Source organism: Nannobrachium achirus (genome assembly GCF_963921795.1).
Source record: "Nannobrachium achirus genome assembly, chromosome: 1".
NCBI lineage: Eukaryota > Metazoa > Chordata > Actinopteri > Myctophiformes > Myctophidae > Nannobrachium > Nannobrachium achirus.
The window spans coordinates 37,418,342-37,436,001 of NC_137810.1; positions in this window are offsets into that span (position 1 = coordinate 37,418,342).

The window sequence follows — 17,660 nt, forward strand, 5'->3', positions numbered from 1 at the left end:
GAATTGGCTGCACACCCCATCTGAGAATATTTTGTGCCAGGGACCCATAAACAAGATTTGTGTTAAATGTCTCAAAAATATTCAAATTGTGCTTATTTTATTTGGGGAAATAGCACATCTAAAAGCTAGCTTGCCGCATCACGATGCATTGTGAGCTTGTAGATCGTCTATTTTCAAATAGCCAACCGTGTAGGATTAAAGTCGTTAAACTGGTTCTGATGCTATCAGCTAATTTTTGCGGGGATCCCCTGGAACCCTCTCAAGGAAGGACCCCTGGGGGTCCCCGGACCCCACTTTAAGAACCACTGTGTTAATAACCACCGTGTTAACCTGGAGGGCGACCGTGTTGAGTCCATCTATGTGTCAGCTCAACAAATTGGAATGGGAAAAGCATCCAATCACATTACTGGACCACTCAGTGGCTCTCCACATCAAGAGCCTTGGATCTGCCTCTGCTAGCCAGCAGATTGATCCTGGGAAAGGACAGAGAGGGGCGGAGCTGACATAAGGCTTTTCCTCACAGGTGTGGCAGAGCAGTGGTTCTAAACCTGTGGGTCCCCAAATTATTTTGGGGGGTCCCCAGATGATTAACTTAATGTGCAACATGGTTTCCTCTCTCAACAGTAAACAAACCAACATAAGGTTTAAGTGTATAGAGGGTATCTGCACATTTCTAAAGTGACAATTTAAAAACCTCTAAAATTAAACAGGGACAAATTGTCCCAAATTAAACAGGGACAAATTGTCAAATATTAGAGGCAGAAATTGTGAAAATAGCCGATCTACGTGCTCACAAGTCAAAACGCCTCGCAGCGAGGCATTGCGAGCATGTAGATCTGCTATTTTCAGCTCGCAATAGAACCGTGTTATACAAAATGTAATGCTTCAAATCTTAGTGCTCGTCAGGGTGGTGGTGGGGGGGGGTCCCCAGTTAAAATACGATTATTTTGGGGTCGCAGCCTGAAAAGGTTGAGAACCACTGTGGTAGAGAGTACCAGAGTCCAGCGCAGTACTTGAGTAAATGTATTAAGTTACTTTACACCACTGTCTGCAGGGCACAAATGACTGTGATGTTAGAGACTCCATTGTTAACAATTGTGATATTAACTGTGTTGATTGTTGAAATAAAAAAATATATATTTTGTCTACATTCAATAGACAACATCAGAATGTTTGCAAACAAACAAGATATGCTGTATCCAGCCAGCCTAGATACCTGCAGACCTGCAGCGGTAAACAGGACACATATTTAAACAAAACATTGGCAGTTATGCAAAACTCGTGTTGTGTTGCGTTTGGGGCTGTAAAGCCAAATGCTCTGTAAAGGTAATAGGGCTAGGCTTTTATGTTTTGCTTTGAACTCTAAAATCACACATCGCTCTCTCTCCCTCTCTCACACACACACACACACACACACACACACACACACACACACACACACACACACACACACACACACACACACACACACACACACACACACACACACACACACACACACACACACACACACACACACACACACACACACACACACACACACACACACACACACACACACACACACAGAATACACCACTACATCATGTTGGTATAAACATGGCCAACCTGCTGAGCTTCATACCAGGAATTGAAAGAAAATAGGATGCATATACTGTATGTACCCGGAGATGCTGTCATGTTGATCTAATAAGAGAAATAACCTTAATTAACCCAGATTATACCATGGTTAATTAATACTGCCCCGATGTGGCAATGTCATGATATCATGATGACTTTGGTGTTGACAGTGAGAATGCTATTTTCTGATACTACAATACCCAGAATTCACTGTGTGAAGGCCTGGTTCTCAAGCAGGCCTTGTACAAGGAAGGCCATTGCCTCGACTGGCTGTGACCTCACCTGAGTATAGGGGAGAATCGCTGACATTTTGATGTGAACTGTCCACTCAACTACATCAACTACATCATAGTTGCTTTAACATTTCCTGCTTCAGTGCTACAGTTAGCTTTGACAGACTCACCATGTTCATGATCATTTCTCTTTGTTGATAAGGTTGAGAATTACTTATTTTGTATTGTTTCCCATCTTCCCTTGTGCTCCCTTGCACTTGTCTGCTACTCAAAGATTGCATACAGTACACACATACTTGACTTGGGTCCCACAGCTACATTACTTAGTAATGTGCTGACAAATGATCCATTCCAAACATAAACAGAGCCTCTCTCACGGTCTCTTTGGTCTATTTATATGCTTGAGTGGTGGCAGTTCCCTACTTGACCACAAGATGTCCCAGTTGCACCTGCATCGCAATCAACTAGAAATCATGGGTCTTAGGACCCCTTAGTTGAGAGAGAGATGAAGCAGGGACCCCCACAACCTTTTCAGAGATTCCATAGTGTCATTATTCAACTTTATTTGTGTATTTTGGATTAATTTCAATTTCTGTTTTTAGATATTTAACCACTTGAACCATCAATACTTAATAAACTTTCACTTTCACTCTGTACTTAGCGGTCCTTAGAACATGGACACAAGGGTTCAAGTGGTTAATATAAAAAAGAAGAAGAAACGTTTCTATCGCTCAAAGATTTGTAGGACCCCTTTAGTAACTCTGAGGACCCCCTAGGGGTCGCGGACCGCTTTGAACTAGATTGTAAGCGGTTGTACCTCCATCACAGAGAGTGACTGATATTTGGGTCCTCAATACATCTAGTGTCCCCCCCCCCCCCAAACACTGCTTTTACAAATGACCTTAAAGGCTTACCTGTGAAGCATTTCTTAAATAGCAAAGGCTATGTATATGTTGGCTAAACAGTTAAATTGACAATTGGTATGTTCTATAACTCCCATAAGGCGCTTTCAACTTGCACACTTCCTAGTTAATTGTAACACAGATTTGTCGAACACTAAATTGTGATTGGTCAGTCACGGCACCCAATGGTCTGTTCATTCTCAACAGCAGACCTCTGTTCTCAATAACAGACCTCTACTCTGCCTGTGTACGTTGCAGTTATAGTTAACATGTATGTTGAAATAAATGTTATTACTGCAATCATGATAATCCAAAAGTTATTTGTAAATTGGGTGTTTTTCTGAAAAGCTTTCTTCCTCTGTTCAAATAAAGCATGCCATGCCTTTTGCTAAGTCTGTATGAATATTGTTAATATTGCATACTGTTTATTTATTAATCTGTGCTCCATACCATGTGAACATGGTCGTGAGTTAAATAAATGATAATGATGAAATATTGTAAAGTTAATAAAATCCTTTTAAGTCAATATTAGGCCTGTCACAATTATTACATAATTGTCTAATCGCAATTATTTGACATAACATAACGTCGTTGTCGGGTGGAAACCTTGTATGTCCAAAACCGTTCGTTTTGTATGTATCATTTAAAAAATGATTTAAACTAGTGAAAACAGCCGATCTACAAGCACACACCGCCTCGCGAGCCGATCTACAAGCACACAACGCCTCGCGGTGCGAGGCGTTGTGTGCTTGTAGATCTGCTGTTTTCACTACTTTTGTGCGACAGGCCTTGTATGATGAAGCAGGACTTTATTTGCGGAAAAAACATACAAATTTGAAACTTGGAGATACAAGGTTTCTGCCCGACAGTGACGATAAGCAGGTCGACGTAAATTGAAGCAGTCATTATTGGAAAGTATAATCCCTTCAGGGTGAAGCCTGACCTCCACATGGTGTTATTGTCATCCTGTCAGGGTTTATTTTCCAGTAATGACCACCTCACTGTGCACATATTGTACCTTACTTATTTGTCCATTCACGCTGCTTTTAACACTATAACTGTGTATTGTATTACTTTACATGAAGAATTACTCGAATTGACCTTTATGAAAAGATTAACTTTGAAGACTCTCAAACAAAACAAACTAGTGAATCACACAAAGATGAATTAAGCTTTTGTGTTCCTTTTTTAAGTACAAATAAATCACCTTTGTGTATTTTCAAGTGATCAACGATTCAGTACAATATCCAGTTCAGAAGTTACATTTCTCATACAGCCATTGAGGAAATGACTACTAGAAAATGTAATTAGATTAAAACGAAGTAAAAGTAAGCACATTCAGTTATGTCCAGCAGGCAGCAGCCCATTGATAGAACTGCTTCAATAAATGACTTGGTTGTTGCATGTGCTGGCCGTTCCATATGCTTTGAGAGACTTTTATAATAATGAATTGAGCATGCCTTGTTTGCTTTAGCATCAGAATAAGCAATCGTATGTGCATATAGTTACTTGCACAGTAATGCATTGACAAAGTCCAACATTGATTTTTTGGTAAGGTTAAAGTCAGTCTCAAATGTTATATTTATGTAAAAGTATCAATACTGCAATCAATGTAGGAAGAAAAAGTCCAGAATTCAAAATGTACAAAAGCATTGGCATCAAAATGTACTTAAAGTACCAACAGTAGAAAGTACTCTTTATGCAGAATGTCACAAGTGTTCAAATGTATAAAATGTATTTAAAATATTATGAAATAGCAGATCTACAAGTTCGAGCTTGTAGATCTGCTATTTTCAAATGGCCGTAATGTATAGGGCTGAAGTGGTTAATGTATGTTTTGTAATACTAATCTAAATCTATAAAGTAACTAGTCACTACAGTTTTCAAATACCGGTAATTGTAGTGGAGCAAGTGCAATATTTGCCTTGGATGTAGTGGAGTAAATAAAATACTGCAAATTGGAAATACTCCAGTAAAGTAAAAAAGAAAAATGCCCCAGTAACTACACTACTTGAGTTAATGGTCTTATGCCTCATTCACACTACAGATATATAGTTGAACGTTTTGCTTGGTAATTCAATGTAATCTCAATGGAAACCAGCTTTAAAGGCTGGATTCCAAGGACAGCCGACACGCCCAGCCTTTAAAGCTGGTTTCCATTGAGATTACATTGAATTACCAAGCAAAACGTTCAACTATATATCTGTAGTGTGAATGAGGCATAAGTTACTTTCCACCACCGGTCAAAGTCAAAGCATTTCAGACAAAAAGTCAATCCAAAACGCTGCAGTTCTGCAGATCTCCACAAGAGTGCGCTGGAGAGATGGCCTGTGCCACACTGTGTCCAGCATTACTATGGATGCTGAGCTCATGTCTTTATCCTCCACCACACACAGTAAAGAAAGAGCTCATTGTGGAGAGTCAGCTCTTTAAGCAGCTCATGTGCATCTCTCCATTCAGCAGCCCTTCAAATTCACATTCACGACAAATGGAACCTTGTCTGTCAGTCAGGGGAAAGTGCTGATTGCTCATCCCCAAGTGTTGTACACTGCACATGTGGGCAAATGTGTACTGTGTATGCCACAAACTATTTCAGGCCTTGTATTTAAGAACTTTCTTCTTGTATGCCATTCATTCTATCACAAGTGTCAAATTACAGACATTCTGTTTTACGGTTGGACTAATGAATGTATCAAAACACATCCTCACACATATAGTAGCCCGCTGTCACATGGCAACAAACTTCCTTCTTTTTTCTTACGTTTTCACTTCAAAGGGAAGAAATCACAACGACAAAGCAAAAGGCTTCACAAGTAACCTGACAAAGGGAAGGTTGACTCTATTTACACATAAGGGTTAGGGTTGACAAAACACCTAGAAGAGGAGTCCCTGAATGAACAGTGGAACGTCCCTGGAGGTGTTGTTTTGTGGCCTTACATGAATGTGCATCTTCATAGCAACTGTCAAACACAGAATCAATAGACAGAGCCCGGGGAAACACCACTTAGCAAGTTGTGTTACAGTGACTTGTGGGCGGAGGTGGGGGCGGTGGGCTTTTGCTCTCGCGGTACACCCGGGTCCAGCCTTTTCAGCAGTAGCAAAGCCTCTGGCCATATCCTGTGGCCATTTAAAAGGAGCAGAGGCTAGCCACACATACATGCTGTATGACTGCACTTCCTGCATTGTAACAAGCACATTTAAACAAAAGCATCTTCAGGGAGTAAATGGACTCTTGAGTTGTGTAGTGGTATGATTGCTCTAAGTCTAAGGGCCTTAATGTTGGGCTTTTTCTTCTGTTTAAATAACCTCTAGTTAAGAGTTACAATGGCCAGAAACACACTCTATCAGCTAAACTTACTGTATGTAAACATAGACTCTGTTTCAATCTGTCTGCTTCTACTTAAGTTGTCCTTTCGGGGTGGAAATCATCCTCATGACACAAGAGAACAAGTTGGTTTAGAATTGCCAGTGAATCTAAAATTAGACCCAACTGATGACCTAACTCTGGCTTCATGCGGTTATCCTAAAGTGTGGAGGAGCAAGCGTGGGAACTGGCAACCCACGGGCACATGCAGAAATGAAATGTACTACCAGCACAGAGCCGAATGCCAAACTTATCTTTCTCATGGAGAAGCTTTAACACTGTGCAAACCAAAGACGGTCAAACACAAAGTTGAAGCACCGCACCTTCAGGAAATCATTAAACATTTATGCTGGTGACACCCTCCTTTGACCTTAATTGCTGCAAGACAAAATTGGGGGAAAGATATATCTGAGTGAATAGAAAATGTTCACTCAAACAGCATTGCACTTTTTGTAATTAACCTAGCAGACTTTGCACTCGCAGGAGGATTATCAACACATATGAATATGGACTCAAGCTGTTAATCAAGCGCTTAGCCCAAACCACCTATTTAATCCTTGTGCGATTATTGCCAGATTAGATTGGGCTTCAACACAGCAGGGGCCTACAGTCAGATAACCTTTTCAGGGGCTGCAGTGACAGTCACTTGAAAAGTCAAGTCACTGCTCAGCGTGATTCAAAATAACGGCGCAGTTCGGCCAGTGGAGACGCCCCTCTCGTTCCGCTTGCCTCTGATTGGCCCGTGGCGGCACCCGGGTGGGGACGCTGTCTCTGTCAGGCATGTAGCGCGTTACTTTATTAACCCGACACGTTATAAGTTATCTTGAGTATGACAGTAGTTCGGGTTTTAATGTTAAAGTAAAGACGAATTCGAATAAGCTTTAAGGAAATGCTGAGTATGAACGTTAATTCACATTTTATGGTTTCCTTAATTGTTTCCTACAGCCCATGTTTTACAACTGTATTACATTTTTGGCTGTTGTAAATAAACAGTTATATCTTCTAAGTTATGTCTGCATTTTCTAGTGGTGAACAAAACAAGACAGTATATTTTTATCTTTTCAAAGTGTGTTGTGAGCCGTTTTCACTAATTCTAATTTCTCTTTTGTACCATGCCAACCCATTAAAAAACACCCAGCACAGAAGATAAATAAAATGAGAGGCCTTTCAAAGTAGAAGTGTCAAGTTTATTTTGAGCACAGCACAAAAGTGTCAAGTGCAGGCTTTAGTTATATGCGTGTGTGTTGTTAAGCTCACACACGCAAAGAGTAAAGGGGCGTCTCCACTGGCCGAACTGCGCCGTTATTTTGAATCACGCCACTGCTCAAGGCCCTGTCCTAAACCTGAACAGGAAATTAGCCGGTAAAGTAATCCATGTGGAAAGGTGAACCTGTTGCAGGCAGTGAGACCAGAGCCTGATTTATTGCTTAGTACGACTGTGTCACCCTCCGAAAATATCCAATTATCAAGCTCACAATAGTGAACTTGTCTCTGCGATATCATCATGGCGTAGACTATAAATTAACCATGAAGTATTAAGCCAGAAACGAGCATAGCAAAGGTTATGGCTAGTGTGATAAGTTTACTATTTCCAGAAATGTAATGTTGCCATGTAAAAGGCAGCTAAGGGAATGCAGTATTTGTCAAATTTGAAATTTATAATGATTGTGTCAAACATATCGATAGCCTATACTCAACTGCATGTGAATGATTCTTTATTTTTAACCTTTTTTTTTACTTACATTTTGAGTAGCCAATTATTTGACCACTTTTTCTAGAGTAGACAATTTAGTCGTTATGCCAGTTGATTCCTCCCTACAAATATGTCTGTACTGTCACTGCTGTTGTATCATACTGACTGACTCACCTACCAGTAGACAGGGCTAACGGTGTAAAAACCTGATTAAAGGGTGTACCAAACTTTTCTCAATTGATTCTTATGTATTTTTTCCTGTAGAATCCATTTCTGCAATATACATTTTTATATCGCGCATAATTAATGAGATAATTAGCATTTTTGACTAATTATGCTAATTATCTAATTAATTATGCACAATACAACAATATACTTTTCAGAAATGGATTCTACGGGAAGAATTACATAAAGATCAACTGAGAAAAGTGTGGTAAACCCTTTTATCAATTTTTGATGAATTCTTTCCCGTTCTTTCTGCCCATGTGTCAAATTATTTGTAACATGGGTGGAAATGACAGGACAAACCCTATTTAAAAAATTATAAAAGGGTTTACCAAACTTTTCTCTGTTGATTCTTATGTATTTTTTCCTGTAGAATCCATTTCTGCAATATACATTTTTGTATTGTGCATCATTAATGAGTTAATTAGCATATTTGAAGCATATTTGACATATGAGGGGAAATAACACGAAAAACCTATAACAATTTGATAAAAGGGTTTAACAAACTTTACTCAGTTGATCCTTGTGTATTTTTTCTTGTACAATCCATTTCTGCTATGTACATTTTTGTATTGTGCATATTTAATGAGATAATTAGCATATTTGACACATCGGTGGAAATAACACGGCAAACCCTATATCAATTCTTTCAATGGACTACAGTACTGTAACGAGTACAGTAGAGTACAGTAAGTTACAGTACAGTAAGGTACGGTACAGTACAGTACAGTAAGGTACAGTACTGTAAGGTACAGTAGAGTATAGTACAGTAAGATACAGTACAGCAAAGTACAGTAGGTTACAGTACAGTAAGGTACGGTACAGTACAGTAAGGTACAGTACTGTAAGGTACAGTAGAGTATAGTACAGTAAGATACAGTACAGCAAAGTACAGTAGAGTACAGTACAGTAAGATACAGTACAGCAAGGTACAGTAGAGTACAGTACAGTAAGGTACAGTAGAGTACAGTAAAGCACAGTAAGGTAAAGTAGAGTACAGTACAGTAAAGTACAGCAGAGTACAGTAAAGTACAGTACAGTAAAGTACAGTAAAGTACAGTAGAGTACAGTTGAGTACAGTACAGTAAGGTAAAGTACAGTAAGGTACAGTAGTGTACAGTCAAGTACAGTACATTAAATTACAGTAAAGTACAGTAAGGTACAGTACAGTACAGTACAGTACACACAGGGTATAGCTGCTCAGATTCACCGCTCCACTGTACCCTACCTTACTGTACTCTACCTTACTGTACCTTACTGCGCTGTACTGTACTGTACCTTACTGTACTGTACTTCGCAGTACTCTACTGTACCTTACTGTACTGTACTTGACTGTACCTTACTGCACTTTACCTTACTGTACTGTACTCAACTGTACTCTACTGTACTTTACTGTACTTTACTGTACTCTGCTATACCTTACTGTTCTGTACTCTACTGTACTTTACTGTACTTTACTGTACTCTGCTGTACCTTACTGTACTGTACTCTACTGTACCGTACCGTACCGTATTGTACTGTACTGTACCTTACTGTACTGTACTTTAATGTACTCTACTGTACCTAAGAGTACTGTAGTCCTTTAAAATAATTGTTATAGGGTTTGCCCTGTTATTTCCACCGATGTGTCAAATATGCTAATTATCTAATTATATATGCACAATACAAAAATGTACATGGCAGAAATGGATTCTAGAGGGAAAAATACATAAGGATCAACTGAGAAAGGTTTGTTAAACCCTTTTATCAAATTGTTATAGGGTTTGCCCTGTTATTTCCGCCCATGTGTCAAATATGCTAATTATCTCATTAATGATGCACAATACAAAAATGTATATTGCAGAAATGGATTCTACAGGAAAAAATACATAAGAATCAACTGAGAAAAGTTTGTTAAACCCCTTTATCAAATTGTTATAGGTTTTTCCTGTTGTTTCCCCTCATATGTCAAATATGCTTCAAATATGCTAATTAACTCATTAATGATGCACAATACAAAAATGTATATTGCAGAAATGGATTCTACAGGAAAAAATACATAAGAATCAACAGAGAAAAGTTTGGTAAACCCTTTTATCATTTTTTAAATAGGGTTTGTCCTGTCATTTCCACACATGTTACAAATAATTTGACACATGGGCAGAAAGAACGGGAAAGAATTCATCAAAAATTGATAAAAGGGTCTACCACACTTTTCTCAGCTGACCTTTATGTAATTCTTCCCGTAGAATCCATTTCTGCAAAGTATATTGTTGTATTGTGCATAATTAATGAGATAATTAGCGTAATTAGTCAAAAATGCTAATTATCTCATTAATTATGCGCGATATAAAAATGTATATTGCAGAAATGGATTCTACAGGAAAAAATACATAAGAATCAATTGAGAAAAGTTTGGTACACCCTTTAATCAGGTTTTTACACCGTTAGCCCTGTCTACAGTGAGGAGTCCCCACCAGGAGGACACAGAGCCTTCGTCCTACTCCTCCCACCCAACACTCCCCGCTGACAGCTGCTGCCCCAGCCCGTAGGAATACATGCAATGACCATTATGACCCTCCCCGTCCAGCTTCCCTAGTCCCTACCCTGAATACGGTCCAATTGTGTTCGCACAGACGCCCGACATCAGCCGGTTGCACTACGGTGGATTCGAACTCACAACCTCTGTGGTGGCGGGACACTGACTGTGCCACCCGAGAGCCATTTTGTTTTTCTATTTCGATATTTCGCATAAGCCCTTCTGGTTCTCTTTTTTCTTTCTTCTGGCACCCTAACCCAAACCCTTTTGTTTTACTGTATTTTAAAACAACTTAAATACAATAAAATAAAATAACCTATGATTATTTACATTAACTTTATAGGTTTACATCTCCACAAACCTACTGGCAGACTTCTGAGCAACAGCAGCAAACCCTAACTGGTTTCAGTGTTTACTTTTAGATGTGAATTGTAGAATAAGAATATACCACCACTCTCCCTTTAAGCATCACATTCACACATATTACAGATCCCAACTGTAGTCTGGATCAATACAATGGTTACTTTTTTCATATCACCCTTAATATGCTTATAAATGGTCTGCATACTCAACAGGCAATAATGCTTGCAGTGATTATGTAATCTGTGTGCCCTATAGCCTACTGGGATAGGTCATCTTCAGATGGGATATGCTGTGCTGTGCTGTGCTGGTCTGTAGATAAAATTGTACAGACTAAATAATATGAAAACGCTATCTCCAAATTCCATATAATTAACTTGATTCGGTTAAGGTCTAATTCAGAGAGGATCTAAAATACTTACTCCCTCCCTGTATTGTGCAATGTTACAAAGAAACAGCACAAGCAGCATAATGCCAGGCGAGATTGATTCGCTATTAGGAAACCTTGCAAAGTAGCTTGAGCCAAAGATGCTACAGTAGCCTATAGGCTACTACTGTACAGAATGCTGCGAGCAGCAAGGCACCTGCCATGCTTGAGCATCCAATATGGCATCTTCCAGACCACTGGAGGAGAGTAGATAGGCCATGGCCATCCATCCCATTTCACAGATCTTGTTTACGTCTTCAATTTTAGGATTAGTGTGTTGAGGCTTTAATCCATTTCATAAATCCCGCTCACGAAATCTGGTGCTTTCAGGAAATCAGCAGATCAAATTGCTTCAACGCCGATCTTTATGCAGCTATTATAAACAGTGGCTAAGGTCAGGTGACTCTGTACTGTACAACGAGCAGTACAGTACTATTCACTATACGGTACGACGAGCTAACTTAAACTGTCATGATACGATAGCAGCAGCAATCACAGCTACTATAGGCCTATATGGCGAAGAAAATGCATGATATAAAAAGAAAAACATGAAAGCAACTGACGAGTAGCTAATCCAGCACGCTTATTATTGTATAGTTAGCGATCAAGTTTAGCCACACTAGCTCTTATAAGGATGGTGATGCAAAAGCGAAGGCAGCCTACCTCATTTATTCCCAGTGACTGGCACAGTGCATTGCTGGGTTATCTCACCACCACAACAACACAGTAATACACCGATCAAGACCTTGAGTGATGCCGGCGAGTGCAACTTTATATATGAAAAAAGTCCAGTATTCTCGGGGAAACCATGCCGTAATGTAAAGAGACAATACAATGACGTTTTCTTAAAGGACAATAAAATCTCTGGCTTGTAGTGTGGTCTGCCATCAGTGCTGAAAGGGATCCATGGGCGAAACCATTCTTTCTAAAGGAGAGGGGGTGGAATCATTGCTGAAGTTTGCGTACCCCTCGAATGCGACGTATAGCGTCGTGTGTATTATACAGTAGAGCAGTGTTGTAGTGACCTAAAGCAGAACATGTGCGTCTGTGCTGTCTCTGAAAATAAAATTCATCTTACCACAATTTAGAGTGGTGTCAGGTCCACCTACGTTGGCGTTATTTAGGTGTCAATGCTGCTCTGATCCAAACACATAGGATACCTAGCAACTGTCTGTGTCGCTGACCATGGTGCTGGAGCATACAAACCCGCCCACTGGTGACAGCCTTCACCGGACACAAGCATTGCTTGTGTCAGGTAAAGTAAACATGATCGTGTGATGTGGTGGCAGGCAGGCACCCAGACGTTTCATTTGAAATGAACTCTCCTTTCACGTTTCTTTTATTTTCATTTCCTCATTTCTTATATGCCTATCCCTAACTGTACCTAGCCTGTTTTATCTAGGCTAGGCCCTATCTATCTATCTATCTATCTATCTATCTATCTATCTATCTATCTATCGATTGATTGATTGATTGATTGAAGAATTTATTAGAAGTTTGCAATAGAAAAAAGTACAGTTTCATGACAGTACAAATCACTGGTACAAGGTCAACCACAGGAACCACACTTTAAGTATCTCATTTAACATTGAAAGACAGACGGATAGAACATAGTACTTTATCTAGGATAATATCAGTTTCAAAAGCATAACATCAAATGCAGAAAAAAGAAAAAAAAGGGGGAGGGGGGGAGCATGGGGGCTTAATCTATTTACAAGTCACGGGTAGCAGCTGTCTGAAGGTGACTTTTCATACCAATTTTGAAGGAGGCTATAGGGATTTGCTCTCCTTTAGGGCTTGAGGAAGGGCGTTCCACATGTTGATGGTGTAGCAGGAGAACGAGTTAGAGCCTTGTTTAGTGTTAAATCTACGTTGATGATGATTAGTGGAGCTGCCTCTGGTGTTGTGATCGTGAACATCCTTGACCTTTAAGAAGTAGTTTGTCAGGTACATGGGAATCTTGGAGGTGTAGTGTATCTTGTACACCAGGCCCATTGCAAGATGCTGTACTCTGTCTGTCAGCTACTTTGAGCCATCCCACGCTTTCGTGGTGATGATTGGTAAGGTGGGTCAGAGGAGGGAGACCAAGCACAACCCTAATTAGTTTGTTTTGGGCTGTTTGGAGCTTTAACTTTAAGGCAGCTGGGGCGTCGCGATACCAGACAAGGACTCCGTAATCAATGAGGGGCCCAATAAGAGCACCTCCTAGTGTCTTTCGGGATTTAATATTGATCAGCGGGGCAACCCTTTGCAAGAAGCGAATTCGTTGGTTGACTTTATTGATTACCTTGGTGGTCATTTTTTCACTGGATAGGTTAGCCTCCAGGATGCAACCCAAGTAGCAGATGTGTTTTTGGAGCTGTGTGAAGCACAGGCTCCCTATACGTGGCCGTGTGGGTCTGTCTGTCTGTGTGTGTGTGTGTCTGTATGTAGCCTGAACTTCCTAAACTTCGGCACGCTACTAGTCCCACAGTTTTGCCACCACACACTCGCGCCATATGTCAAATCGACCGGCTTACTCGGGAATAGTCGGCTAGTAACTTGCTAAGAGAAAGGTTCAATAGTTTAATTGATATTAATTTATTAGTGAATTAATTTTCCCCATTGACTTATAATGGGAATCGCAAAAACTCACATTCAATTATTTGTCTCTCGCAAACCATAGGGGCTAGAGTTTCAAGACTTGGAGAGGAGGTTCATAATGATTTCAAGGATTAAATAAAAAAAAATTGTGTCATTTGGCCGCATGGTGGCGCTATAACACCCCACTTTACGTTTTGGCCTGTAACTCTTGAACCGTAGGTCGGAAAATTAAAAATATTTTTTCCCTGGATTCCTTGGGTCATGACGCATCTCCCCATATAGGCCACGCCCATTTGCGCCATGATAGATTTTCTTGAATTTTCTCCAAAACACACTTTTTGCTCCTTTTCCTACATATTTTCTTCAAATGTCACAAAAATCGGTACACATGATCCACACACACACACACACACACACACACACACACACACACACACACACACACACACACACACACACACACACACACACACACACACACACACAGCTCCACTTCACACGGGTGTGATTTTTCTTTCTATCACAGTGTCACCTACTTTAATTGTGAAGTTCTCAACTAGGCTAAGTTTCTGACTAGATCCAAAGAGGATACATTCAGTTTTGCCTAGGTGAATTGAGAGTCTGTTGTCATTGAGCCAGGTGCAGATCTTGTTAAGTTCACAGTTAAGGGCCTTTTCAACCTGCGATATGTCTCTGCCTGAGACTAGGAGAGCAGAGTCATCCACGAACAGAAACAGATTGCAGTCACAAGCAGATGACATGTCGTTTACGTATATTAAGAACAACAGTGGTCCTAGTATACTCCCTTGAGGTACTCCACAGTTTACTGGGAGTACCCAGTAAACTATCTATCCATCCATCCATCCATCCATCCATCCATCCATCCATCCATCCATCCATCCATGCATCCATCCATCCATCCATCCATCCATCCATCCATCCATCCATCCATCCATCCATCCATCCATCCATCCATCTATCTATCTATCAATGATCGATCAAATGTATTTATTATTTACAGTTTACTATGAAACCCGGCAGATCCTGTCCATACATGAGTCAGTCAGTGAATGGGTAATGCCTCAATGTCTACAGCTGACCTGTTGTGACATCACATTGTTGACTCAATAACCAAGACAGCCTGTTTTGGCAATCATATATTTGGAGATCGCTGATGTCATCAATATTAAGCCCATATTTGGCAATGCCCATATATGGAAGCTCCATATGGCCAAGACAGAATTAATTTGCCAATCAAGACTGCTGACTATCATCACCTGGATATCCATATATGAAGATCACGACACTGACCTCATCAAACCCTGGATGTCCATACATGGAGACGACTGCATCATCACTTAGATCTCCATATATGGAGCTGACCTCTACATCTGATTCCCAGATGATTCCCTGTTAGGCCAACCACACTAATAGAATCCCTTTTATGCCCATCAATATTAAGCCCATATCTGGGAATGCCCATATATGGACAATGGATATAATGTGTCAGTTTAACCAGTGTGGTTAACGCGACACGAGTCACACTTGCAAATTAATTCTGTTCTTGTCCCATTGATCCCTGTCCCGATGTCATCAATATTAAGCGCATATCTGGGAATGCCCATATTTGGCAATGGACGCTCCATATATATGGCCAAGAAAGAATTCATTTGCAAATCAATACTGCTGACCTCATCACCTGTCCCAGAGGTGTGTCCCCTTTAAGCTCATGGACAGCCCCATTAGCCTTTGAGTCCTGTGTGTGTGTGTGTGTGTGTGTGTGTGTCTGTCTGTCTGTCTGTCTGTCTGTCTGTCTGTCTGTCTGTCTGTCTGTCTGTCTGTCTGTCTGTCTGTCTGTCAACATTAGTTTATTCTTGTTTAATGTGCATAATGCTTTTCTCCCCAGGTTTTATTATGAATATTAAATGATTGATTTATTCTGTGTTTGCAATATTCTGATTAGCAGCCCGATCGGGCTAGATTATTTATATTTGTCATTTACAGCATACAAATTACATCTCTTGGATTACAAAACATCCAATCAGATTATTTTTGGTTTTCTTCTAAATCACACATTGAAAAGATTGCACTCACAAAAATGTGAGTTCCACAACTATAGCCAACTCTTTTTCTCTTAAATCGTCTCAACATTTGCAATCACCAATTGCAAAACATTTTGAATATTCAGTATTTACAGCTGAAAAAAAAAAAAAAAAAACATTGTTGCTGTTGCAGCGCAACTCATATTGTCAAGCGGTTCCTCTGGGGGTTAAAGATGCTCTTCAGAGCCCTTCAGCAGGTGCACTCAAGGGTAATAAATTCATCAGCAACACCATCTTTGACCCTGGAGTTTCCAGGTCAAAAACTGAGCGAAACATCTTCGGACAATGTCATTTGTTGTTGTTGTTGTTGTTGTTGTTGTTGTTGTTGTTGTTGTTGTTGTTGATGATGATGATGATGATGATGATGATGATGATGATGATGGTGATGTTCCAAGGGCATTAACTGCATCCGGGCAGGTTGCCTTTGACACCAAAGTTTACCTATATTCCTCTCTCTGAGCTTCTTACTGCCATCACAAATGAAACTGTGGAGTGGTTGCTGTTGCAGTGTTTTCAGTTGTTGATCAGTTGTGCAAGGCGTGTGTTTATTTCTGCCAGCCAGGATATAGTGCCAATGACATCAGCTCAAAGACGTGCAGCTTGGTCAAGACACCTTCTACAACGCAGCATATTCTTTCAAGGACACAATCTCATAATATAGCATCCTGCCAGGTGGTCACAACTTTCCCAAGTTATAGACTATATAAGTCACTTATAAAGACAACTTTTTGCACCGCATGATATTGTTCAAATAAGTGACACACCGAACAATGAGTCTCCCACAAATCTTTTGAAAAAAGATATACACGCTCAACGCATCGCATTTTGACACATTGTGAGCTTGTAGATCAGCTATTTTCAAATAAACAAAGTTTAAATAGGGCTGAAATGGTTAATATATGTTTTGTAATAATAATGAAAATCTTCAAAGTAACTAACTAAAGAGTACAAGCACAATATTTTCCTCTGAAATGTAGTGGAGTATAGAAGTAAAAGCCAAAGTAAAATGCCAATACTATTGTTCTTACTCAAGTACATTTTGAATAAGAAATTTGTACTTGTAACATAGTCTAAATAGGGTATTGATACTTTTACTTCAACTAAAAAATGTCACAACCTTTCACAGAACCCAAATGATGAAGAGAAGAAGGAGGAGGGCATGGGTGAAACCCGCCTCTATCTTGAGATTGTAATTAGAATGTTATACTGTCTGAGAATTTGCCTATACTGTCTGAGAATTAGCTTCACAATACGAGACGGGGTGAAGAACCTGACCAGCCATTTGACCGGGCAGTCTGCGGGGGATTATGTGTAAATACTTCTTTTGTGCTTATTATGCGCATGCTGGAATCACCTTCATTGTGCCAGTGTTTGTGTGTGTGTGTGTGTGTGTGTGTGTGTGTGTGTGTGTGTGTGTGTGTGTGTGTGTGTGTGTGTGTGTGTGTGTGTGTGTGTGTGTGTGTGTGTGTGTGTGTGTGTGTGTGTTTGTTTTAAAATAAAGGGGGAAAAAATCCTCAGACTACTGTAACAAGCCAGGCTATTTTTGGTATTTGCCATTTATACAGGGCTTAAAGACAATGGGGGCATTGAGGGGTATACACTCACTCAAAGACAACACAGCTGTGGAGTCTTT